Here is a 27,087-nt window from a genome sequence, read left to right on the forward strand (position 1 = left end):
AGAAAAATTTAGATGCTGTTCCTTCCCTGGATGACTTAAAATTTGAGTGGGGAATCGTTCATGCCAATAACTAACATTTCACTCAAAAGCCTTTATAGCTTCCTCCCTATGAATTTAATTTGATTTTTCTATTGTCTTTCATGTCACCATGGTAGTCTGAGCACAGCCAGCATTGTGTTTATATCTAAGCCCTGTGGTTATTCATTTTCAGCTTGTTCTACACTACTGACTGTGTCTTGGGTTCTTAGAGATGCTTTAGGGCTGTGTCTCCAACACATAGCATCACCCTTGAAGCCTAATAGATGTCAAATAAATGTCGGTTGGTCTTTATGTGTTATCTGTGACTCAAGAGGAACAGGACAACGGGTGTAGACATAATGAGAAGGTAGTTTTTTAATTGTGCTAAAGGATGAATTCATGAAGCTGGGAGGAAGACTACAAGGAGAGGGAACTCCATACTGAGCTGCTTATAGATCCCCTAGAGCGAAGCGACATTTCAAAGGGCAAAATTGTAAGGAACAAATTAACAACAGGCAAGGTATATTGGAATTAGCATTTGAAAAAGTCTTGATTGTTAAGGTAAAAGTTTTGGATTTTATCCCATAGGTAATAAAACTATGTGTGTACAATTTCTGAAAAAGAGGTCAGAGGGCATGAATTTGAAAAAGAGCAAGGAGGGCGAGAAGGAGTGGAGGGAGGAAAGGGGAAATGATATAATTGCGTTTTAACTTTCCAATATTAAAAGTGCTATATTGTATATATGTTTGTTGTTTGTGTGTATGTGTATACATACAATTACACATATATGTGTATATGTGGGGGGGGTCATGCATGAACACTCTGGCTTGTGTATGTCACAGTGTATGTGTGGAGGTCAGAGGACAACTCCTGGACGTCAGTTCTCTTTTTTCCTTTTCTTTCATATTCCAGGGTTTGCACGACAAGCTTCTTGACCTACCATGGCACCTAACTCACCTCTCCGCCTTGTTTTCTGACACCGGGCTACTCACTGGCCCTGGAGGCCCTCAGTTTAGCTGGGTTGCCTAGCCAGCAAGCTTGAGGGATCCTCTTGACTCGGCTCCCTCAGTGTGGGGTTACAGTCGCACACTGTCACACCAGGCCTGTCACATGAGTGCTGTTCATGAGAACGCTGGTCCTCATGCTTGTGTAGAAAGCACTTTACCAACTGAATCATATCCTTAGCTCCCAAAGTTTTTGAACATCAAGAAATAACATTTCTAGACTGATTAAACTCGTATCAGACTAGAGTAGAGCAACTTGGTGTCTAAGAAGACAAAGAAGAAAAATGGTTATATATATACAATACATACACACACACACATACATATACATACATATATATACACACAATATACACACACATACATATATATACACACAATATACACACACATACATATACATACATATATATACACAATATACACACATACATATATATACATACAACATACACACACATACATATACATACATATATATATACACACACTATACACACACACACACACACATAATACACACACACAGTGTTACAGGTTTAGCCTGCTGTATTTATTACAGAGGGAGAGCAGGGCAATACTGTCGAGTTTAAGGTTATAGGATGTGGGCATAAATGCAGTTCCAAAGGCAGTGAGACAAGAGAAATGAGTTACTCTAAATAAATCCATGGGTAAGAAGGAATTAGGTGTGATCATAAAAAGAGATACAATGATTACTAAAGAGACAGAAAGGGGAAATAAAGCATTCAGAACATGAACTCCAATAGAGAAAGAAAATCAAACTATTATGAATGTGGTTGTGGCCTAAGCATAAGGAGGACATAAAGCTGTGGAGATAATTAAACACTAGTTTGCATGTAGCTCTCCAGTTAATAATGTTCTTCACCCCATCTGCTCCTGTTTCCATATGTACAGGTGAACATTTGCACATAAACAGAAGTGTATACTCCATTTACATCTACAGATCTATTCTGGTTAGCATCAGTAGCTTCTTTAGAGAACCTCAGTTTGTGAGGCCATGAGCCCCATACTGAGTCTGAGTGACTTGGGCAGGACTAGAGATCTAAATGCCTATTTTCAGCAAAGTCAGTTCCAGGCACAGATGGAGCAGCATAGTGGAACAGGGGCATACTCTGGAACCCAACAGAAGCAATGCAAAATTCATACTTATTACTTCTTATTTCTAGGGTAGAGATCAAGTTTGTCAGCACACACCACCAGCTCTCAAGAGAGAACCAAACATTAGAAATTAAAGAATCTAGAAATGGAGTTTGGCATCTGCTAATTTCTGTCAAGTATACTTAATATTTAATTCCTCTTAGGTTCTGAGGAATTGTCAAATACGAGTAACTTAAAAATGTTTTAAATTATTTATTCTATGTTTGAGTGTTTTAGCTGAATGTGTGTCTGTGTGTGCCTGGTGCCCATGGACGTCACAAGAGGGTGATGGATGACCTTGAAATGGAGTTACAGATGGTTGTGAGCTGCCATGTGGGTACTGGGAATCAAACCTCCACGAAAACAAGAGCCCCAAGCTTTCCTGTAGCTTTTTCTGTATACGCTACAGAATAGTTAGTCAATTAGCTGGTTTCTTCAAACCAACATATTTTATAAAGGACTGCTTCCTGGCTATTCATTTTCCCACTGGTTGGAGGTGGGTATTTCATTACCTCTCATTACCATTTACCACAGATGAAACTACAGTTGAAACTCATTGACAGGTTGATAGGAAAAGCATGCTAAGACAGGACTGTGAAAGCTGAGAGCATCCTAAAGACACTGGCACATCTCTGCTTGATCAGCGTTAGGCTTCGTTCTCCATGTCACTAATCCCAACCCAAAAGAGAAGGCGTGTTCCTGAGGAATTTGCTCGGAGGCTTGTTTCCCACAGATCATCATAGAAAATCTTTTGGTACTTGCAGCAACCAGAGATGAGTCACCAATCCTGCTTGGTTCAGGATTTGGGTAAGGAGAAGGTTGAGACGCAAGCTTTTGCTTCAGCAGCCTAAAGTAAGCTTTCAAATGAGACCAAGAATAGAGCTGAGCCTAATCTGCTTTTTCTGTTAGTTTATGTTTATATTTTCTGTTAGTGGAAAATGAATGGCCTGGGAAACAGTCCTTTAGCAGGTAGGCTGCTCTGAAGTAACCAACTAGCTGACTTCCTCTCTTTCTGAGCTTTCAGGGCAGACGCTGGAGCCAATAGTGACCCAAGGAATTAGAGCAGGCAAAGAACAACACTAAACAGTTATAACCTCTATTTAATCATTAACTCATTCATTTGTTTGTCTCTCCATCCTTTTAACATCATTTCAGCTCTACATCCGGCATTGTACCAGACATTAGAGCTGTATCAGTCAACAAACACATTCCTTTGCTTTCTCGTAATGTAACTTCAAGTAACGAGAAACATTAAATGATAAGCACACAGGTTAAATGTGGACTATTTTATAAGGTTTTATAAGAATGAAACGCAGAGGAAAGCTTCAGGGCAAGGAAGAAAAGAGTGGAGACAGTGAGAATCGCAGTTCATAAGGCAGAGTTCACACAGGCACTGACTAGTGCGGCATCCATCAAAGGGGCTTTCCTCAAAGTGATTTGGAAGGGAACCTTCCAGCACTGCAGCAGTAAAGCCAAAGCAAGCAGCGTGAGCTCTGTGCATGCTGCCAAGGAAGCAGAAAGGATGGCGAGAACTGGATTGGCTGAGCAGGGCTTCATGTGTAAATACACTATAGAATGTTAAAACAAAAAGCCCAAATGGGAATTTGTACAGAGAAGCGTATGCTCTGGGATAGTTCCTTGGCAAGTTAGCGCCACTGCTATTCCAAGGAAACCCTGCATTCCAAAGGCCCAAAGGCGAACACAGGAGCTGGAAAAAGAATTGTTTGAATGTGTGCTGCTGCAGTGGGGAAAGCTGGAAGAGGAGGGGATGGGTACACCTGTGACAATCACGGAGGTGCAAAGAACGAAGCTGCTGCTTTGAAGGAACGAACTGAAGAGGGTGGCAAGGGCAGGCCTTTTTTGACCTTGTGGTTTATTGTGAGTGTGATGTTTAGATTTGACAACTTCTCTTCTACTGGGACAGAAACAGAGACATCAGCAGCCTAGGAAGGTAAGGTCAGAAACCTTTCTCAGCTCCAAAGCTTTGTTATACACTTTTCACTGCTTTCTATTTCACCCAGGGGGTAGTAGATCTGATGGGAGTTCCACTCAGACTGGTTTCCCCTAATGGGATGCCTCGTCATTCATGCTCTCAGGCACTCCAAAATGGAAAGTCCTTAAACTCTTGGGGGACAGCCAAGGCAATTTCCCTAGGGGATACTTCATATTTTACTTCTACTGCAGTCTGCAAATTCCATCCTAGTGACTGTGCATACCTGCAGATAGGATCCTTGGTCTATGCACCCTATTGCCTAGGGGCTGATGACCTATGTGCTCACCCTGTGGATTTCCCTGGAAGAAAATAATATCATGAGTCTCAGAGCTGCAAAGACCTTTCAAGATCTCTGAGACCCGTGTTTGAGTCAACTCTGATGCAGGCAAGTCAATGCCTGGCCCAAGGTAGGCAGATGGGTGTTTAACACGAGCGATGGAAAGTGTTCCAGTTGGACTGTGCTCTCAAGCCGTCTCTGGCAGTACTCCCCTTGCACTGACGCTTCTTCCCGGTCTCCAGCAAGAAGATTGTCCCTTACCCAGGTTAGAGACAAGGAGTGCCCAGACTCGCTGAGCCCTGTCCTCAGCTTCTCCGCTTCTTATGGTTCTTCTAATACTTCTGAAGAGCATGTGTCAAAGAGCCAGACAGATTACTCTCTGGAAGATTCCAACCCACCTTTTATCAGTTGGCCTCTGATCTAGAAATAACTATCACCAGGTTTGCAATGAGAGTAAAGTATATGCAGTGTCCTAGAATTCTACCTGTGTCTTATGAAATTCAGCAATTTTGTGTGAAAAGTGCCTGGGAAATTCAAATAAATATCTACTCACCCTGAACAGGGCACCAATGTTAGGCCAATGTAACAGTTCCAGGTAAGACTAGCTTGTTAAGCCAATGAGTTTATTTGGCTTACTTACAGGGCAATGGGCGACTCCAAACAACCCTATCACCGAAGAGTCCCACCCCGGCATAGCTGATGACTTCCCTATGGATACAGAGAGGGCATTCCCACTTCGGCTAACATCCCACACTCTGTATCTTCTAGTTCCCCCCAAGACCATGAGAAATGAAGGCAGGATTACATAGGCTGGTAGGAGGGGTGCAGGAAGAAGCTACTGGAGTCCTAGGTGAGAGTCTATTGACCCTCCCTAACCTCTCCTATGAGGGAATGTCAACAGGTTCTATCCTGAGGGGCCCTTGCAGATAGTCCCAGTTACTCTAACAAAGATGGCAATGCCTGTACGGCACAGAGAGCAGCATTCCACAAGGGACAAGTATGAACAAATCTAAGATCCTCCTCTTCATTTAACTTCCATTATGTGTTTTTCCTGCTTTATTTTGTTTTCTTACAGCAAGATATGGAACATCAATGCCCTTGTATGTATGACCCATGTTGCATTACACTGGACACAAAGTGCTTATCCATGGCTTACAATCAATTTCCTTGGGATCCTTCCATCTCAATGCATGTCAAATGCCTCTGAATACAGGCAGGAGACTGGAAGTTCAGTGCTTCTCTGGAAACCCTAATCTCATAGCTTGGAAGACCCAATGACTGACAGCTGTCACCGTGTTAGTGCAAAACAAGTGGTGATACAATGGTTGATAAGGAAACAAGACTTACTAAAACAACAGAGGAACACTTCAGTGTAAATCGGGGACAAAGCTTTTACTCCCCCTCCTGACCTCCTTCACTTCTCCTTGCCAAGGCTTCTGAAAATACAATGTAACCTCTAAGTTCTCCACTGGTGCCCAATTACACATTTATGAGGGTTTCTGCTCTATGTAAATTTCCACTCTATTAATTAGGAAGAAGTTTCATAGGATGGAGGCCTCCCTCCCAATAATATAAGATGGTCATTCAATGTTCATGTTTGGAAGCAGACAATGTCAAGTGCAAAACTCCCCTCTGCCATCTCTTGTGTTCCTAAGGGGCACATTTTCAGACACATTCACTGTGTCTGAAAATGGAAACAATACATGCACAGGTTCATGATGAGGATCGCCACCGACTGAGTGCACACTTAAGCAGTCGTGAAAAGCTCAGCTCTGTGCTGTTCCTTAGAGGACGCTGAGAGATGGGATGTGGTGCAAGTCAGATCAGGAGTCAACACCTTGTGATCCAGAGGATATGTGTTCACTGCAGGGTAAGCAGGAATGCTGGTTCCAGCTGCCTGGAAGAGCTCTTCCACTCCCTCAGGTGGGAAGCAGCGGGAAATGATTCATGGCATGTGGAGGAGAGTGACGCTGCTGTGGGAAGGGATACTGTGTGGGAAGGCCCTTGAGCAGCACCGTAACTCTCCTTGTTTCTCTTCCTCGCTTCAGGTTCTACCCCGGAAGTGTAATGATGACCAGATATCTGTAGTTCTCTGGAAAGGGGTAGGGGAGGTTTTTAAGGCTGGCCCACTTTATACCCAAGCTAAGGTTTCCTAAGGTCTAAGACTACCCTGTACAAACCAGACAGGTTCCACACAGCACTGAGAAGAATGGGAAATGCTTCATCAATGGCTCAGTAATGGAAGCATTTAGTTCAGGTCTTGGTATTTGAGAAAGTGTAACTTATCAGATCATAAAAGTGCTTTTTCCCCCAATGGACCTCATAAAGGCCAGCATTGTCACCCATATAAGACAAACCTCAGTATTCTTATGTATATGTAAGTACATATGTATATGTGTGTGTGTGTGTGTGTGTATTTGTGGGTGTATATATGTGTCTGTGTGTACATGCATATATGGAGGCCAAAGGATGGTGTTGAGTTTTCCCTCAAACTCTATGTACCTTAGTTTTCTTATTAATCAAAATTGTTTTTAGATAATTTTGTACCAGTATGAAATGCATAGTCCCCAGTCACTCCTACCACTCTATCTTCCCATTCCTCACCACAAATCTCCCTTCTGTTCATGTCTATTCTTTTATTCTCCTTTTTTCTCTTTGTGACCCCCTGAGATTAACATGGTTGTCAATGTCACTATAGGTTTGGAGCTAACTGTTGGAACCAGGTGGGCTCTGTGGTGCCCCATCTTCCAGAATTGGACAGTCGACAATAGTTCAGAAGTAAAGGGTAGCGCTCTGTAAGCCCTATTCTTTCTTGATTTATTGGTGATAGTGCTGGTCTTGTGTGGTAACTACATATAAGACCAAGGGTAGGTATCTATGGTTGTTGTGAGTTAACTAATGATTGTGACAGTTGTATTAAGTCTAGAGAATGGCAGTTCATAAATCTTCACTCTGCCTAATGCCTCTTACATGATTCCCATCCCCTCTTCCTTAACATGTCTTGAGGCTGATGGGTGGTATTGAGTTTCTCATAAACCTGGCACTCATCAATTTAGCGAGGCTAGTAGGCCAGCAAGTCCCAGTGATTCTCCTGTCTCTGCCTCCTCTGCATTGTGATTAAAGTCACCTGTTGTCATGCTCAGCTTTTAAAGTTTATACTGGGGATCCCCTTGGTCTCCCAAGATTTAGTTACAAGTAGCTAAAGAATGATCATGATAACAGGGCATTATAGACGTCCCATAGATGGTTTCAGCTCTTGTTGTAACTCTGTCTGTCGACTTGCTATTTCCCAAGACTTTTGTCTGAATAGAGACATCCAGACCACTGTGAATTCGACATCTATCCTTGGAGGTTAGCCTAGAGAAAATGGGAAATTATTATTCAATTTAGTCTCATTGTGTCAGATTTTGGATGACTTTTTTTTTTCCAATCTGATAGATGACATTATATACCGGTGATTATTTTATGGTATTCCTGTAAAATTGAGTGGTCCATAAGTACTAGCCATTAAACGTTTTTCTCTTTTTTTACACAGCCTGTTTATCTTTGATCTGTGTACAGTTCGTGTCTAGTCACACTTTAAGTGGGGTTTTAAAATATTGTACTTTCCCACATTGCAACTTTCTTTGATTCCACAGGTGCAAAATCATTGCTTCTTATTCTGTTTAGGAGCTGCTAATGCAAATAGATTATTTGGCCACCCAACTTTTCCCATATGGTAATCTTCAATATGCCCCATATGTTACCAATTTTCTTTCTCCTATCCTCTATCAATCTCTAAAGGCTCATCACTGTGACTGATGAAAATTATGGTCATGAACAGCATAATCTCTTACATTTCAGACTGGAGAAACCCTCACCCCAGGCCAATGGTTGCCCTTCAGCCCAGGCTAGTGGTGACCATCTTGTCTTCTGCCATGTTCATGCCACTGGGCAAGGAGGTTGGGGATGTACAATCGTGTTTATGCATGACTACTTTTAGATTATGATGTTTTCAACACCTAAATCATTCCTTACCTCACGACTTGTGAATTTTATATGACAACTTCAAAACATGGTATCCAAATTCTTTGCTATTTCCTTTATTGAGAAATAAAGTCTATGTCCTTGCTTTTGAATTTGACTTCAGAGACTGACCTCTAGAGTTCAGTGGATACTGTTCTGTGGCTGTTTCTGGATTTAGGTGTCACAAAACTTGCTGCTTTTATTTCTTATCACTTCAGATGCCAACTTTTAACGTCTAGTTCCTATATATCCCATAGATCAGCCAAAGTGGAAAGGCTTAACCATGCTATATCCTGAATCCAAGGTGAACTCTCATCCAACAGCCAGCACCAACTGGCTACAAACTGAGCCACTGTCAAAGGAAATCCTACCTTTTTATTCAAATATATTTTACTTCTGACAGCAGACATATGTAAGATTTTCCTGTATATTAAGTAATTCTTCAATTATTTGTGTTCACTGTCTAGGTTTCCTATAATTTAATGTATTTCTGATGCCCAGTTACCTAGAATGTGATGACTTGAAGGTTGAAGTCTCTGTCCCTTAAGACTTTCCACAATCCATGTTCTCATCGCAGTTCCTGTGCTTGTAACAGAAGTACAGCTGTCACCCGTACTTCTAATCAACTGACTGTAAATCAAAGGTTCTCCTACACTTCTCTGGATTTAACAACTTGCTCCAAGGGCTAATATACATGAGAACACATCATGTTTATCAGTGTGCTTAAAAAGCCTATAACCCAGGAATAACCACATCACAAAGATGCATAAAGTCAGGGTTGGGGATGAGACATTGTAATATTATATAGAGTTTCTGTAGCTTTGCTGGTGCGCCACTCTCCCCGTACTCCATGGTCACTATCATTCTGGATTCTGTCATTTAGGATTTTTATGGCATTTCCAAGGAAGCATGATTGAATGAAAGATGGTCCTCAGTACTTGAACTTAATCTCCAGCTTCTCTTACCTTGCTGGAGATCTATGGATGGAAAATGAATGTTCTCGCCATTCGGGTTGTCTTACTACTAGAAGTAGAATGAGCAGACTAAAGATCTTCGTCTCTCTCTCTCTCTTCTTCTCCTCCAGATCCAATGCCCCAGTCTCATCCCCTCAGCTCTGCAGAAGAATACCTGAGGCAGTCTCCCCAACCTCCTGGCTCCACACAGAGCTTTGCCTCCAAACTTCCTTCTCCAGACCCATTGCTTTGTTCCAACCTTCAACTTCAGCAGGCACTCCCTGGGAGCCCACTCTGACCAGGAAAGCAAGAGGGCTACCTGGAGATCTTCACCTCTCCCTCCATTCCTTTAAGTTCAATCTTCCAACCTCATCATGAGCTCTGTAGCAGACCATCTGATGTATCCTTCCTTACTCTGCCCCCATTCCCAGGGGACTAACTAAATAGATTCTAGTGTAAAACCATAATTTTCTCCCTCCTATATCCACTGTCATCCAGCCACAGTTCATCCCCATTCCTAAATGTCAGAAACAAAATTTACCAGGAACTCCAGGGGCCACACACCTACCAAATCCCCAGAAGAATTTTTTACTAGGCAACACACAGTCACCACACTCTCCTAAGAACCAGTAGGAAACAGAAATCAAGAAACAAATCACCATCCAACAGATACAAAACCAGATATTAGAACCTAGAATTATAACCATCCCAATCCCAGATGTCTAACTAGTATAAAAACATAATCATGGTCAGGATGATATGGCTCCACTAGAACCCAGGAACATCACATAGTGGCCCTGGATAGTCCAGCATAGCTGAAACACACAAAAATGACCTTTAAACAGTCTTTATAAATATGACAGAGGTCCTTAAAGAGGAAGTGAATAAATCCCTTAAATAAATCTGTGGAAACACAAACAAAATCATTCAATACGTGAAAGTGGAAATAGAATCAAAAAAGAAAACCCAAACTGAGTGAAGTCTGGAAATGAAAACTTTAGTAACCCATATGGGAAGAAGAGAGGTAAGTTTCACAGACAAAATATAAGAAATAGAGGAAAGAGTATCAGGCATTGAAGACAAGACAGACAGCAGAAAGTTATATTAGTCAAAGAAGATGTTAAATTAAAACAAAACAAAACAAAACAAACAAAACCTTCTGGCTCAAAACATCCAGGAAGCTTGGGGCATTATGAAAAGAACAATTCTAAGACTAATAGGACTAGAGGAAGGAGAAGACATGCAAGTCAAAGGCATGGACAATGTTTTCAGCAAAATAATAGGAGAAAATGTCCATAATCTAAAGAATGGGATGCCTGCCATGGTCCAAAAAGCATACAGAACAGCAAATAGACTGGACCAGAAAAGAGATTCCCCCTTGGAACATAATGATCAAAACACTAAGCAAACAGAACAAAGAAAAAAAATCATGAAAAGCTGTAAGGGAAAAAGACCAAATAACAGATAAAAGCAGAACTATTAGAATTGCACCCGAGTTCTCAAGGAAGACTCTAAAAGCCGGAAGGCCCTGAACAAATGGGCTTTCTTTAAAAGACCACAATTGCCAGCCAAGACTACTACACCCAGAAATTTTTCACCATAGATGGAGAAAATAAAACATTCCATGACAAAAACCAAAGTTAAGTAGTATCTACAAATTCATCTCTAAAGAAGTTGCTAAAAGGAAAATTCCAACATAAAGAAGTTAACTACATCCAAGAAAACAGAAAGACATAATCCCAGATCATCAAAATCAAAAGATAACAATTTCTCTATGAACATAGATGCAAACACTCTCAGTAAATGAACACATCAAAACGCTCATCCACCATGATCAAGTAGGCGTCATCTTGGAGAAGCAGGGATGGATCAGTACACATAACTTGATAAATGTAATCCATCATATAAACAAACTGAAAGACAGAGATCACATGATCATCTCATTAGATTCAGAAAAGGCCTTTGACAAAAATCTAACACCCTTTATGATAAAAGTCCTAGAGACATTAGAAATACACGGGACATGCATAAACAAAATAAAGACATTTTACAGAAAGCCCAGAGCCAACATCAATGTAAATAGAAACTCAAAACAATTCTACTAAAATCAGGAATAAGACAAGGTTGTTCATAACCTCCATACTTATTCGACATAGTACTGGGAGTCTTGGCTAGAAAAATAAAACAACTGAAGGAGATCAAGGGGCTATAAATTGAAGAAGTTGGAGTATCTTTATTTGTAGGTAATATGATAGTATACATGTGACACAAAAATTCCACCAGAAAATTCCTACGGCCATACCATGCTGGTTTTATTACTATAAATAAAATAATAAGCAGCAGTAAAGTCGTTGGACATAAAATTAACTCAGAAAAAGAACAGGAACCTCCCATATACAAATGGACTGAGAAAGAAATCAGGGCAGCAACACCCTTCACAAAGCCCCAAATCATATCAAATATCTTGTGGTGACTCTAACCAAGCAAGCAAATGACTTGTATGATAAATACTTCAAGTCAGTGAAGAACAAAGGTGAAGAAATTAGAAGATGGAAAGATGTATTAACACAGTAAAAATTGTCATCCTACCAAAAACAATCTATAGATTTAGTGCAGTCTCCATCAAAATTTCAACACAATTCTTAACAGATCTTAAAAGAACAAATTTCAGCTTCATATGGAAACAAACACACAAACAAGTCCAGAATAGCTAAAACAATCCTGAGTAATAGAAGAACTGGAGGTATCACCAATCCCGATTTCATGTTGTACTGCAAAGCTATAGTAATGAAAACAGCATGGTACAGCTGGCAAACAAAACAAAACCCCAAACATAGACTAGCCTACAACAACAACACCCCAAGTATGTTGACCAACGGAATTGAAGATCCAGACATACATTCACACACCTATGGGCACCCAATTTGTTTTTTAAATTAAAAAGTCAGAAAAATATATTGCATAAAAGACAGCATCTTCAACAAATGGTGCTGGTCAAACTGGATGGCTGCATGTAGAAGAATCCAAATAGATCCATACTCATACCCTGAATAAAACTCAACTCCAAATGGATCCAAGATATCAACATAAAGCCAGATACACTGAATCTGGCAGAAGAGAAAATAGGGAACATCCAACAATATGAACTAACCAGTACCCGGGAGCTCTTGTCTTTAGCTGCATATGTATCAAAAGATGGCCTAGTCGGCCATCACTGCAAAGAGAGGCCCATTGGACTTGCAAACTTTATATGCCCCAGTACAGGGGAACACCAGGGCCAAAAAGGGGCCGTGGGTGGGTAGGGGGTTGGGGGGGTGGGTTTGGGGGACCTTTGGGATAGCATTGAAAATGTAAACGAGGAAAATACCTAATTAAAAAAAAAGAATAAAAACAGCAAATAAACGGTCAAAAAAAAAAAAAGGGAACATACTTGAATTCATTGGCACAGGAGCAGCAGATGTTTTACCAACTACATAGGGCTAATTTCCACAATATATGAAGAACTCCAAAAATTAGATATCAAAAAAACTTACTAAACCCATTGAAAGTAGGGTGCAGATATAAACAGAATTCAGAAGAAACTCAGATGGCTGAGAAACACTTAAATGTTCAACACCTTTAGTCATCAGGGAAATGCAAACCAAAACTACTTTGAGATTTCATCTTACACCTGTCAGAATGGCTAAGATCAGTAAAACAAGTGACAGCTCCTGCTGTGAGGATGTGGAGCCAGGGGAGCATTTATCCATCACTAGTGGGAATGCAAACTTGCATAGTCAGTATGGAAATCAGTGTGATGGTTTCTTGGGAAGATAGGAACAAATCTACTTCAAAATCCATCTATACCACTCTTGGGTATATGCCTAAAGGATGCTTCATCTTACCACAAAGACTCTTGCTCAACCATGTTCATTGCTACTTTATTCATAATAGCCTGGAGTTGGAAACAACCAAGTTGTCTTTCAACAGAAGGACAGATAAAGATGATGTGGTACATTTATACAATGTAGTATTATGCAGTTGTTTAAAAAAGATAACATCAAGTTATTTTCAGGCAAATGAGTGGATCTTGGGGGAAATCATCCTGAATGAGTTATCTTCAAGCCAGAAAGACCAATACAGGACATATTTACTTATATGTGAATATTAGTTGTTAAGTCAATGATAAACAAACTGCAGCCCATAGTAAGAAACTAGAGGGTACAGACAGAAGTCATTAGGAACACGAAATAAAATTATGGAACACGAAAAGATTATGGATGGAAAGGGTGTTGGAATAGGAGGGTCAAGAGGGGGTGAAGAGGGGAGATGGGGAAAGGCAGCTAAGATTAAAGGACATTTGAGGGGCAATGGAAACCTTATACAGTAATGCTTCCTAAAATATATGTATATATGAAGGTGATCTACATGAAAGTGCCAAATAATGGGGGAGATAGAGCCCCAACTGGCCATCTCTTGTCACCAAGTGAAGCTTCCAGGATCAGGATTGGATGCATTTAATTGAGTTGCTGGGGAAAGGGGTCCCATGGGAATCCCTAAATAAACCCAGTCTGTTACCAAGACTATGGGTTACTGTCCACACACTGACAGCAAGGCACCACTGATGAAGACAACACCTACATAACTCATTGAACATGGAAAAGTTGAGCTTGGGCCTACATAGAGCCTTCAGCCCTGTTTTCTAGCATTTTTGGCACCAAAACAAATACATGCACATCAAGCCAGCCACAAATCTTTGGATCTACAAAATTGTCTTGCTTTCAAGATATGTTAGGGCCATGCTGTCACTAAGTTTGTGGGAGTAACCAACCAATGTCTGATTTGATTTAAGACCCACTCCGTGAGAAGGGTCTCATACCTGATACTGCTTAGGTGACTAAGAACCTGAAAGTAGGTAGTCCAGAAACCTAGGGTAAAACTAGTTACTACTGGTCTAAAAAAATTTAGAAATAAAAATAAAACATAGTGACAAAATTACTACTAATGACATTCTGTCATGCTCATAGATGGGTGCCTTGCACAGCCATTATCAGAGAAGCTCTCTTCTACAGATGGAAATAAATACAAAACCTACAGTCAGACAATATGCAGAAACTGAGAGAACCATGAAACACTTAGCCTAAATCAAGATGTCTCCATCAAAACGCCTTCCCCGAGACCCGGAGAACCCCAAGGAAGAGGAGGTAGAAAGAGTGGAAGATCCAGAGGGGATGGAAGACATCAAGAAAAGAAGGCCCTTTGAATCAACATAAGAAAAGCTCATACGAACTCACAGAGATGAAACAGCATGCACAGGGCCTGCTTAGGCCTTTATCAGGTCCTCTGTGTATACATTATGGCTTCCAGTTTAGTGTTCTCATGGGATTCCTGCATGTTCAGTGAGTGGTTCTCTGATTCTTATGTTTTCTTATGGGCTCTTTTCTTTCTGATGGTTCATCTTGTACATCTGATGTGATTGTTTTTGTTTTATCTTGTTGTATTTTATTGTTATATTATTATCTCTTGGAAGCCCATCCTCTTTTTTTTCTTTTCATTACTTAACTAATATATATATATATACTTTATACCTACAATCAGTTGTATCCCACTTCCCTCCTCTCCTCCCAGTCCAACCCTCACAAGTCTCTCCCCCCACTACTCCCTCCCCTTAAGGACCCCCCCATAGGTACCAACTTGCCCTGGCATATCAAATTCCTGTAGGACTAAGCTCATCCTCTCCCACTGAGGCCCTACAATATAGTCCAGGTAGGGGAAGGGGAGCCAAAGACAGGCAACAGAGTCAGAGATAGTCCCTGCTCCAATTGTTAACAGAGGGATCTCTAATGGCTGAGATGCACTTAAAGAAATGTTCAACATCCTTAGTCATCAGGGAAATGCAAATCAAAGTGACTCTGAGATTCCATCTTACACCAATCAGAACAGCTAAGATCGAAAACTCCACTGACAGCGCATGCTGTTGAAGATACAGAGCATAGGGAACACTCTTCTGCTGCTGATGGGATTGAAAACATATACAACCACTTTGGAAATCAATTTGACTACTTCTCAGAAAATTGGGAATAGTTCTACCTCAAGACCTGAGTATATATCCAAAAGGTTCCCCACCATACTGCAAGGATACTCAATATGTTCACAGAAGCTTCACCCATAACAGGCAGAAACTGGAAACAACCAAGATGTCCTTCAACTGAAGAATGGATAAAGAGAATGTGGTACATTTACACAATGGGATACTATTCAGCTATTAAAAACAAAGATATCATGAAATTTGCAGGGAAATAGATGGGACTAGAAAATATCATCCTGAGTGAGGTAATTCAGACCCAGAAAGACATACATGGTATGTACTCATTTGTAAGTGGACAATAGCCATAAAATACAGGATAACCATGTCATAATCCACAGACCCAAAGAAGCTAAGTAACAAGGAGTACCCGAAGAGGATATAGGAATTTCACTCAGAAGGGGAAATAAAGAGATCAGAGGTAGATGGAGGAAGGGAACTATGTGAGAAAGGGGAGGATCAGGTATAGGTGGGGAGGGGGAGAGAGCTGGGAGAGAGGATGGAAATTGGTCAGGGGGCATCTCTGGGATGAGCTGGAGATCTGGGATGGAGATGGCTCCTGGGAGTCTACAGGTGACCCTAGCTGAGACTGCTAGCCGCAGGTGATATGGAGTCTGAAGTGGCCATCTTCCAAGCCCATTGCTGTTTGTAAAGGCATGTAGACCATCTATCTACATTAATCACTCCGTTTTACAGATGGTAAAGTAAAGAGCCAGGAAGATAAGTGAATCTGAACTTAGGCCTTTTAACCTCTTTTCTGGTGTTCTTTTTTTTTTTCAAGGTTTCCAGTCTTTCTACTACTCAAGCTGTGTTACATGATCTTATTAGTCTCAAGAGAGTGTGTATGGGGACATGGTGATAGTAGAAACTGGCCTCATTTTATTCTCCCAGGAGAGATGCCATTGCTCTTTGTAACAGACTCAACATGATCTAGAAGCATGATTATCTGCTGACATGATGAACTTTTCCATATGGGTAACGATGGTGATGAAAGCAGACTCCCTCACTACTGAGAACAGGGTCCTATGGACTCCCTTAAATTTCACGCAACATATTCCTTAAGAGACCGGCAAGTCTATAGCTTTAAAAATGTAAATGGAAAAGGAGGCAGAAAGATTATAAGATCCAGAGGGGATGGAGGACACCAAGGAAACAAAGCCGTCACACAGCAAGACCAATGTACATATGAACTCACAGAGTCTGTGGCAGCATGCACAGGGCTGGCAGGCTCCCAGGGCTGACAGTAGAGATGGACACAAGCCTACATCCCAAACTATGTATAATTGAAAATCAAAATGAAGCAAATGAAAAACTACTTTTCTCCAACAGAGTCTCACTGGACATAGAAACCAATCTTAAGTTCAGGTTTCATATCTAACAGTATATGATAATACAAAATGGACTCAATGGTATTTTTTAAAGTATTTTTTTAGTTAGTTAATTTATTTTGGTCCCATAATGTTTTATTGGGCATTTCCCTCCTCCTTTTTTCTTACCCTACAGGTCTTTTGTTTATATATTATGGTTTCAGATTTTGTGTTTTTATGGAATTTCTGTGTCTACTAAGTTGTGTGTCTCTGCATCTATCTGTGTTTCTTGTGCTTTTTCTTTGGGTCTGTTTTCTTCTATTTAGATTTTTAAAAAATTATTACTTTTTATTCTTTTTTAAAAAGATGCCTGTTTGTTTTCTACTAAGAGAGAATGAGAAAAGACCTGGAGTTGGGCTGGTGCAGAGATGGGAAGGATGTAGAGAAATTGGAGGAGGGGAGCCATAATCTGAATATATTGTATGAAAAAAAAACCCCATTTCAATATAAAATAAAAGCATGGGTGGGGAGATGTGTTTAGTTTATGAAAGATTTTTTTTTCTTCCAACTGTAAGCTGCTTGGAACTGACACCACCAACTGTGTTAACTGTGTTAACCATCATGGTACTTTATATTTACAGGTGTATAGGTTTTGTTTTCTAATTTTTGTCAATGCAACAGAGTGGAAAACTCTTGAAACCTGGGACTAGGTTCTGAGAACCATTATTTTTCAAACCTCAAAAGAGGAACCAAAAATAAGAATGTGCATAGAGAGTGTAGATAATATATGATAATTTTAGTCTAATTTGGAAGATCCAGCGTTTGGGACAATTGATACACACACACACACACACACACACACACGCACACGCGCACACACACACACCAGATTGTTATGTTCTCCATTGATTGCTTAAGAGAAAAGCTATAAGCTATGAAAATTCCATGATAGCTCTACAAATGACCGAGACAAAGCTAACAATGGCTAAGTATAAAATGAAATAGATGAGGGGATCTTTGATGAGATGCCAAATGAAGGTAAGTACATGTTGGAAGTATAATTGGAAGACATTTTTTTTAGGTGAGAAAGTGATACCAGAATTCTGAGGTAATTGTGTAGTGGAGTTCCAAAACAGAGGTAAGGCAGGACCAGATAGATGGGAGCCAGAGTAAACTAGTTGCTTGCCACCCCCTAAAGAGATTTAAACAGAACTGGAGTTTCTACAGGACCATTTAAGATCATTCAGGCTCTGGGCCTGAATATTTGCGGTGTGAGGAGTTCCTTGGAGACATTAAGGCTGCAGGAGAGGAGGGAGCAGAGACAAGGACGTAGCCTCTCACCTGTGCGTCTTTGATAAAAAATCACACAGGAAAACGGTGACAAATGAGTTATTTGGTAGCAGTGACAGTGTTGATCTCAGTTGCGTAGGAGAAAAACTCACAGTTCTCCTGGTGAAATGGTAGGCAAGGAAAAGGGCAAATTCTATCCTTGAAGAAAAACCAATGCTTATTGTTTTTTTCTTAAATACTAGATGGGAATCAGGAGAACTGAAATAGAAATCACTACATCTATTTATGAAGACAGCTGAAGCAGAGTTTTATTAAACAACCCGTTTGCTCTAAATCTGTCTCTTTGAGCTTTCCTTTCTTATTCTTAGTTACAGTGTTTTTAAAAGGCCCTGGATGCTGAGGCTAGTTAAATAGTACAAAGAATATATAGCTAGGACCAGTTCAAAGGGAAGGGGAAATGCAATGTCCCAGGAAACAGAAAAACAGTAACTAGAACTTACTCTCCAAGGATGGTATTATGAGAATTCATTCCATAGGGAGATACAAACAAATGCCCAGCCCTCATCATAACAACAAACCACACAACAAACCAAAGTATGATATCCCCAGAGCCTGTCTTGGAGGGCCAATGAGTTTATTGGGCTTGCGTATGGGCCATGAATGACAGGTTCTTACAGAAGCCGCAGCTACACCAATGGAAAGCCTCACACCAGTGTGGATGGTGATGATGATGACGATGACGATGACGATGACGATGATGATGATGGAAGGGAGGGGGTCCCTGCAAATGTCAGCAGAGAAATGACCCGTGTGAGGCAAGAAGCAAACCTGGTTTAAAGAAAAAATGGTAACTATAATAGAGTCAATGGTTGAATGCATTGTCTTTATGTCTGGTCTAATTAATATAGGCAGACACTAGAGAATTACAAGAGTAGCTAATAGAGGACTGAGGAAAGGGGAAAACCATCTTAACCAAGATGGCCATCCACAGGTTACTTGAGAGATTTTGTCTATCTCTTTATGCAAATCATTAATGTGACCATAAGTAGTATGGGGAAAATGGACACATTAAAGCAACACAGGCCAAAAAACTGTTGATAATCAAGATTATGCTTAAGCACCAAGTATATAGTAGTTCTACTTTGCAAAACTGTGATTCTCAACTCACCCATCACTTGACTAATTTCTGCTAAGTACTTTTTACTGAAATATTAGTAGTTTTACTAATCATACAGGCCATCTTTCAGCCCTCTCTTTATATGCCTGTAACCATTCTTGGGACAGGCAATAAGAAAGGTGTTATGGCTCCAACCATTATAAGGTACAGTAGATACAAAGAATCATCACAAATTTTCAGGGAAAGCTTTCTTACTTCTATTAGTCAATTGTCCATCCGTAGCATTTGCAGACTCCCCCCACCACACACACAATGATGGTTTCCTTATAGATGCATAAGTGGAATCTCCCTGCTTCCCAGTCAACCTTCCAATTTCTCTATATTTTAACATGTCTCAAGATCGGAAGACCATGTGCAGTTAGGGCAGAGCCACATGCAAGAGGTGCAAGAGGGAGCAGCTGGAGTCTCTTCTGTAAGGAAACATCCAGAGTCAGCTAGTCCTATCTTGCAAGTGACCACAGTGTCCTGATAAAGATGAATTCTGCTTTGCTTGGGGGATCGCATTCATTTCACAGCAGATGAGAAGGATTCAAATCAAGAAAGGAGAAAGGTAAAAGAAGGGCTTGTCAGGTCAGGAGAAATGGCACACACTGGAAGCAGACACTATGAGGACACCATTCCTCCTGGTTTTTCAGGAAAGAAACTACAGGTTTCAATACATTAAATTACTCATTTAAGGATACACTGTTTCTAGGCTAAAATGAAACTTCTTGATCCTAAAGCCCACATCTCTTTCCCTGATGCCCCACCCCTATCTCATAAGCTCACAAGAATGGCAGACAAATACGATGAAATCAAAACCTGTGAATCAAGAGACACTTTATTATTTTTCACTTCCATCTAGTTAAACTTTCTGAGATGGGTCCAAAAAGAAGCAAAGTGGCTTTCTAGAGAAATATGTATTTCCTGAACTGATGTAGCTCAATTGACTTACAGGGAGCACTAACCCTCTAAAGAAAGAGGTAGCGACACAATGTAGCCCATCATCTGGGAATTAGCTGAGGGAGAAGAAATATTGAGGGAGGGAGGGAGGGAGAGAGAGAGAGAGAGAGAGATTGAGACCTAGAGAGCTGCTTAGTTACAAAATGTTGTGAATTAAGCTCATAATTTTGTGAGAGACAGTCCAACTTCTGCCTTTGATTTTCAGGAGTTATGTGCTCTGAGTGTCTCAAGTCAACGCACAAGTCCAACTTAGGACAGATAACTGCTGGCCTGGTGAAGCAGTCTCTAAGTCACTCCCAGCTTCTGGAAGTAGGAAAGAAATGAACCAAGCAAATATGAAATAAAAAGGCAAGAGAAGAAATTCATCTCTTCATTAAGAGTAATTTTCCCAATATCTTCCTAGCTCTGACATCTATTCCCAATGTCTGTAGTGTCCTGGGTTAGTCTCACAAATAAATACATAGCTGACTGCATAAACTGCTTAGTTATCCTTGAGTATAGGGTTTGATGAACCCAATCTTCCATATTCAGAAATTAAAATTGATAAGATTTGTTAACTGGTCAATTGAGCAATAAATCGATATATAGAAAAATACCAGGTAGTAGACAAGGGTAAAATCTCTGAACAATGACTCCTAATACCCGGGTAAATGTGCACAGCACCCTGTGGATGCTAAAGGAAGAGTAACTTTTGGATATCTTTGAGCTGATCAGATCAGGTTAGATCCAGTTTCCCCCAAACTCCACTAGTTTCTACCAGAAACGTTATCTCATTGTATCGGCTGCATCTGCTTGGACAGCTGATGGTTAAGCGACTGAAGATCTCTGTCTGAAGAACAGAGTGCTTTTTCAGCTTTATTCTCAAGCTGCCCTGGTTGCTGCTTAGCCATCTCTAGCCACTTTGCACTGCCAGGGACATCAGTTTTAGAAGCTTCGACTGAGTCAAGTCTGAGAAGACTGGGACGCAAGGAGTGAGTGCTGTCACTTTATGTCCGACACCATGGCTACACCCAAGAGATATATGTAAGAGGCCTTGGATAACTAGACTCAATAGATGATATCAAGGCCATTTTTAAAAAATATATATTTTTTGACTTTCTGAAATTAAAATATAAATTACATCATTCCTCCCTTCCCCTTCCTTCCTCCAACTCTTCTTATGCTCCTCATGTTCACTTTCAAATTTATGCTTTCTATTTCCTTAATTGTTGTGTGGTCTCTCATATCTTGAACCTGCTCATTTTGTTTCCAACCCTGCTGTTGTGTGATGCTCCTCCAAGCATAGCAGTCACTACCGCCTTACTCAGAACAACTGTGTGATTACCTCCAAGAAACCATCATCAAGGGTGTGAGAGGATCACTAGACACCCACATGAGACTCCAACCACTCCTTCCTGTCCCCCTTCTCAACTACACATAATTCTGGCCCGGTTGCACATGGTCCTGAGAGATTCAAGACGACAAAGAGGTTAGAAGATTAATTGGAGGGGAATTCCACCTGAGCAGGTATGGTGAAGTTGTCATCTGCACTGAGGTGGAATCTTGATGTAACAAAGCTATTCTTGGACTATTCCTGCTCCTGTAAACAGTCCTTCACCCTTGTTCCTGTAAGTTATCCTGATAAACTCATTGGCTCACCAAGTGAGGCTTGAGCAGAACAGCTAATTTAATCTATTGTTGGTGGCTATTTGGGGAGAACAAATGTCTCTCCTAGAGAAGTCAACACACCTACAAATGACTACTATCACCTTCATGCCTGTCTCCTTAGTCATGGCGAACTCCTGGGGGTAGAGAATGATCTTTTATTTCTGCGTCTCTACTGTAGGCATTTACTATGAGACCAGTTTGCTGTGTGATCAACTTTTCCTGGGGAAATGAAAACTCATATAGGGAACTGATGACTGCCAAAATACAGACAGCCCCAAAGTCTACCTTGGTGAATCAATGAGTTTTATTGAGGTTATTTTCAGGAATATAGGTGATGAGTTAGTTACAGGAATGCAATTGACTCAAAGACAGCTCTACCACCAGGGCCCACCCAGAGCATGGGTGACAGCTGATGGAAGCTGTGAACCTGGAGTACACTGCACAATCTGCAGGCAGCTCTAGGACAGTGTCTTTTCCATGTGGCTCAGCTAATATTTATCTTTTCTGGGCATTTTGGCTGCTTCCTGTTTCTTTCAGGCTGCTCAGCTGCCTTCTGCTTCCTTAGGCATCTGAACTTGTCTCAAAAGTCTCTTGTGCAACTTTTTTTCTCTCAAGTCACTCTCGGTAACCTTTACTGGTTATATACTCTTGGGGAAGGCCAGGGTCTAGAGAAGCTGATCAGTTTCAGGAACTTCCTGAGGCTATTTTGAGTTGCTTTCTTCCTGTCTTAATGGAATGTTTTTCAGGATTGAGTGTTTTACCTCCCTCTAGAACAGTGGTTCTTCCTAATGCTACAACTCTTTAATACAGTTCCTTGTATTGTGGTGACCACACACACACACTGACCATAAAATTATTTTTGTTGCTACTTCATAATTGTAATTTTGCTACTGTTATGAATAATAATATAAGTATAATAACATGCAGGATGTGACCCCTGTGAAAGTTTCACTTGACTCCCAAAAGGGTCATGACTCGCAGGTTGAGAATTGTTGCTCTAGAATGTCCTGTTGTTTAACCTCCTTGTTAAACATCTGACAAACCAATCTGCTTCCATTTTGAAAGCCATCTTATAGTAAAAACAAATGAGATTCATTCTTGTTTGTGATTAAATCTTTGTTTCTTACAGACTGAGCTATGCTCTACCTGTAACCTTAGCTAAACATGACTCTTTATTGCCTGTTCTAGGAAACAGCAATGATGGCTTTGTTTCAAAATGTTATGATCAGACTACCTTGTTAGTGATACGTTCTGTAGTGTGGCACAAGATGCAACAGGAGGGGGTGCCTTAGCAGGTGCATGCTGAGGCACTCTGTCCCCCAAGGTACCAGCTATATGAAGGGTCTAGTCTAAAATGAAGTTTATTTGGGGCATGGGAAGCTGAGGTGGTGAGAAGGAAGTGGAGGTAGAGAAAGGAAGGGGACAGAGAAAGACAGAAAGAGAGAGAAGAGAGAAAGAAGGGAAGAGGCTGGCCGGGAACACATGGGGAGAGAGAGAGAGAGAGAGAGAGAGAGAGAGAGAGAGAGAGAGAGAGAGCGAGAGCGCAAACAGTCCTTTAACAGCAAGCCTGGCTGTTGCTAGGTAACTGTTGGGCGGAGCCTAGAAGAAATGCTAACAGTAAGGACCACCTTCCAAATTTGTCCTTGTTTCAGGAGGTTGTTACGATCAACTTGTTATGTGCATGTTCTGCCTTTTTAACTGGGCCTATTTGCCAGATATTGCCAAATGCCCTTCTTGGAAACCCCTACTCCTGAGCTACTAAACCTTATCTTCCTCATGTCCATTGTTGATCTCTTGAAACCTCCTTTCGGGAAAGACAGCTCCTCTTGTAAATGAAGAAAAGCTTGCTTTAACTAATGTGGCCACTATTTGGGTCAGTGGTCTTTCCCCTGTGGAATATCTGTGGAATTAACACACCCTATCCTAAAGTAGCCAATTGTTTCTCTTTCTCTTTATATCCTTTGTCTTAAGACCTTTTCCTCTTAATTGGAAAGTTTTCACCTCAGAGAAAATTGCTACACAATACACTAGGAGACCTAATTGCCTCCATAAGTTCTAGCATTATAACATGTGCTTATTGTGCCAGGTTCTCACCACTATGATAAAGTACCTGACCTGATGCAGACAATTAAAATGAAGACTGACTTTTGCTGACTGTGGTTTCAGAGGCTTCTCCTCAGTAGGCTGGGTGCAGGGTCCATTTCAACACAAAGCATTGCTTCTGCTTACCCACACCATGTGCGCGCAAACTACAGCCTTGCCTTTTTTTTTTTTTTGTATAGATGTCTAACATATTTGTGTTTTATTAAAGTTTATTAAAAAGTTAAAGTTTAAACAGTAGTAAATTCATAGTAAGCACAGGCTAATATATTGCTGAGGAACTATTTAAAACAAATTGTGTGGCCTAACTTTACAGTGCCTATGGTAGAGAACCATAAGGTCCTTCAAACTCACTTGCCATTCACTCATTGACTCAAGAGCACTTTCCACTCCAGGAAAGTTCACACATGGTAAATTCCCTCCATTCCTCCACAGATAGACTTTTAAATTTCCCTTTTTACTATATTTTAAGGTACTTTCTGTGGTTCGATATGTTCACCCCATGGCTCTCTCTCCCGTATCAAGATGGCAGCAGAAGCAGCTGGTGGGTAATAACAGAAGCACAGTCAGCTAGAGCAAAGACCCTACGGGACTCCTCATCTCGGTGACCAGGACCCTGTCTACCAGTGATGACGCTGAAGACTGAGAAAATGAGAAAGGTCGCCTTGAAGATGCCTATGAGAAGTATGACCGTGACCTAGATGAACTGGTCATTCAGCACTATACAGAATTGACAACAGCCATTGCTACTTCCAGAACTGCTGGAACTGTTGTTTGCTAAGTTTAACGCTGTAGCCACTGCAAACTCTGTGGTCCTTCAGGACTCTGTTGGGACCCAGCTAACACAGCAGGAAGAGATCAAATTATATGACATGGCCGAAGTGTGGGTGAAGATCCAGGACGTGCTACAGATGCTGTTGACTGAATACTTGGATATGAAGAACACACGTACCGCCTCAGGACCATTAGCTCATCTAAGCTTTGCTAGTACTAGAGGAAAGTTCGCAGCCTTTTTTTTTTTTTTTTTTTTTTTTTTTTTGCCAAGAAGAAACCACAAAGGCCAAAGAATTCTCTTTTCAAGTTTGAATCATCCTCCCATGTTATCAGTATGAGCTATCTCCAAGAAGAGAGAAGAGAGCTCTACAATCGGAGTGGAGAACTTCAAGGTGGTCCTGATGACAACTTAATTGAAGGTGGAGGAACAAAATTTGTCTGCAAACCAGGAGCCAGAAATATTACCGTCACATTCCATCCATTGCTGAGACTTATTCAAGAGATTGAGTCTGCCAAACAGTGTCCTTTTCGAGAGTTTCTCACCATGTATATCAAGAATATCTTCCTTAATCAGGTCTTGGCTGAGATCAACAAGGAGACTGAAGGCATCACCAAAAACTCAGCCCTCTTGAAGATCCTAGCTAATGCAGACACCATGAAGGTTCTGGGAGTGCCGAGGCCTCTTCTACAGAGCACAATCATCGTGGAGAAGACAGTTATGACCTTATGAACCTGATGCATGACTTGAGTGTGTATTCAGATCAGTTTCTCAACATGATGTGTGTGTGTGAAGCTCTAGGAATACAAGGGCATGCGCTCCATAGCCAGCAGGGTCATTGTCTAGTCCAAAGAGAAATTTGTCATCAGTGTATCTTGGGCAAAAGATGATGGTATCAGCAGACTCTTGAAATCGCTGCCAAACTGGACTAACATGGTTCAGCCCAAACAGCTAAGGCCTGCGAGGGAGGAGGAAGAAGACTTCATAAGGGCAGCCTTTGGCAAGGAGTCTGAAGTCCTGATTGGAAACCCTTGTGACAAACTCATTCCTCCACAAGATATTCTCTGTGATGTCAGTGACCTCAAAGCCTTGGCTAACATGCACAAAAGCCTGGAATGGCTGGCGGGCTGAACAAAGTCAGCTTTCTCCATCCTTTCTACATCCCAGATGCTTTCCCCTGCTCAAGAGAGCCATGTGAACATTGACCTTGCCCCAGTCTCTGAACAGATCATGCAGACACTGAGTGAGTTTGCCAAGTCCTTCCAGGATATGGCTGACCACTGCTTGCTTGTCTTGATCTGGAAGTGAGAGTTCATTGTTTCCACTATCTCATCCCTCTGGCTGGAAGATAGCAGTTCTTTATCCCAACCCTGGGACAGACTGCACCCGCTATAGCAGGATTGTTTGCAGGCTGCTCGTTGGTTTTACAGCCTTCTTGTTTTATTCCTTCTGCATTAAAACTAGTTAAGAGCACTGGCTGTCCTTCCAAAGGACTAGGGTTCAATTCTCAACACCCTCACATAGAGGCTCATAACTCTGTAACTTCCACTCCATCTGACCTGAAGCATGCACATGGTGCACAGACATACATGCAGGCAAAAATACTCATACATACAAAGTAAAAAATAAATCATCATAAAACTATTGGTAGAAATAGTAGGGAGAAAGGTGACTCACTGTTGGAGAACTTCCTTCTCACACACCATTGTAAGGGACATCCTCTGTTCCCATGCACACTGTCTTAGTGACGTGGCTTGTTGCTGTGACAAAATACTCCTCAACCCAAGCACCTCAAGAAAGGAAGGTTTATTTGGCTAACCTCACAAGGTACAGCCCATCAGAGCAGGGAGGGTGACAGCAGGAGCCTGAGGCAGTGGTCACACTGAATTGGAACTCAAGAAGCATGGAGCTCCTGGGCAGTGGTGGTGCACACCTTTAATCCCAGCACTTGGGATGCAGAGGCAGGTGGATTTCTGAGTTCGAGGCCAGCCTAGTCTACAGAGTGAGTTCCAGGACAGCCAGGGCTACACAGAGAAACCCTGTCTCGAAAAAAAGAAAGAAAGAAAGAAAGAAAGAAAGAAAGAAAGAAAGAAAGAAAGAAAGAAAGAAAGAAAGAAAGAAAGGAGGGAGAGAAGGAGGGAGGGAGGGAGGGAGGGAGGGAGGAAGGAAGGAAAGAAAGAAAGAAAGAAAGAAAGAAAGAAAGAAAGAAAGAAAGAAAGAAAGAAAGAAAGAAAGAAAGAAAGGAAGGAAGGAAGGAAAAGGAAGCATGGATGCTATGTCTAGCCAGCTTCCCCCTTTTTGTGCGGTTCAGGGACTCAGCCCACTGAGTGGCTCCCCCACAGTCAGAGTGGGCCTTCCAACCTCAGTTAATAAAACTCAA

General features: G+C 41.2%; 1 long non-coding RNA gene and 1 pseudogene across 1 annotated transcript in view; one reads left to right on the forward strand and one right to left on the reverse strand.

The window, feature by feature from the left end:
* Gm31815 overlaps positions 1-19,029 on the reverse strand; it is a 75,384-nt gene extending 56,355 nt beyond the window's left edge. Inside the window, exon 1 of the long non-coding RNA XR_865679.2 lies at positions 18,745-19,029. This is a non-coding gene — a long non-coding RNA (predicted gene, 31815). The remainder of the gene's footprint in view (positions 1-18,744) is intronic.
* Positions 19,030-24,472: 5,443 nt separating this feature from the next.
* Gm5704 (predicted gene 5704) lies at positions 24,473-26,253 on the forward strand (annotated as a pseudogene).

Source organism: Mus musculus, chromosome 1 (genome assembly GCF_000001635.26).
Source record: "Mus musculus strain C57BL/6J chromosome 1, GRCm38.p6 C57BL/6J".
Taxonomy (NCBI): Eukaryota; Metazoa; Chordata; class Mammalia; order Rodentia; family Muridae; genus Mus; species Mus musculus.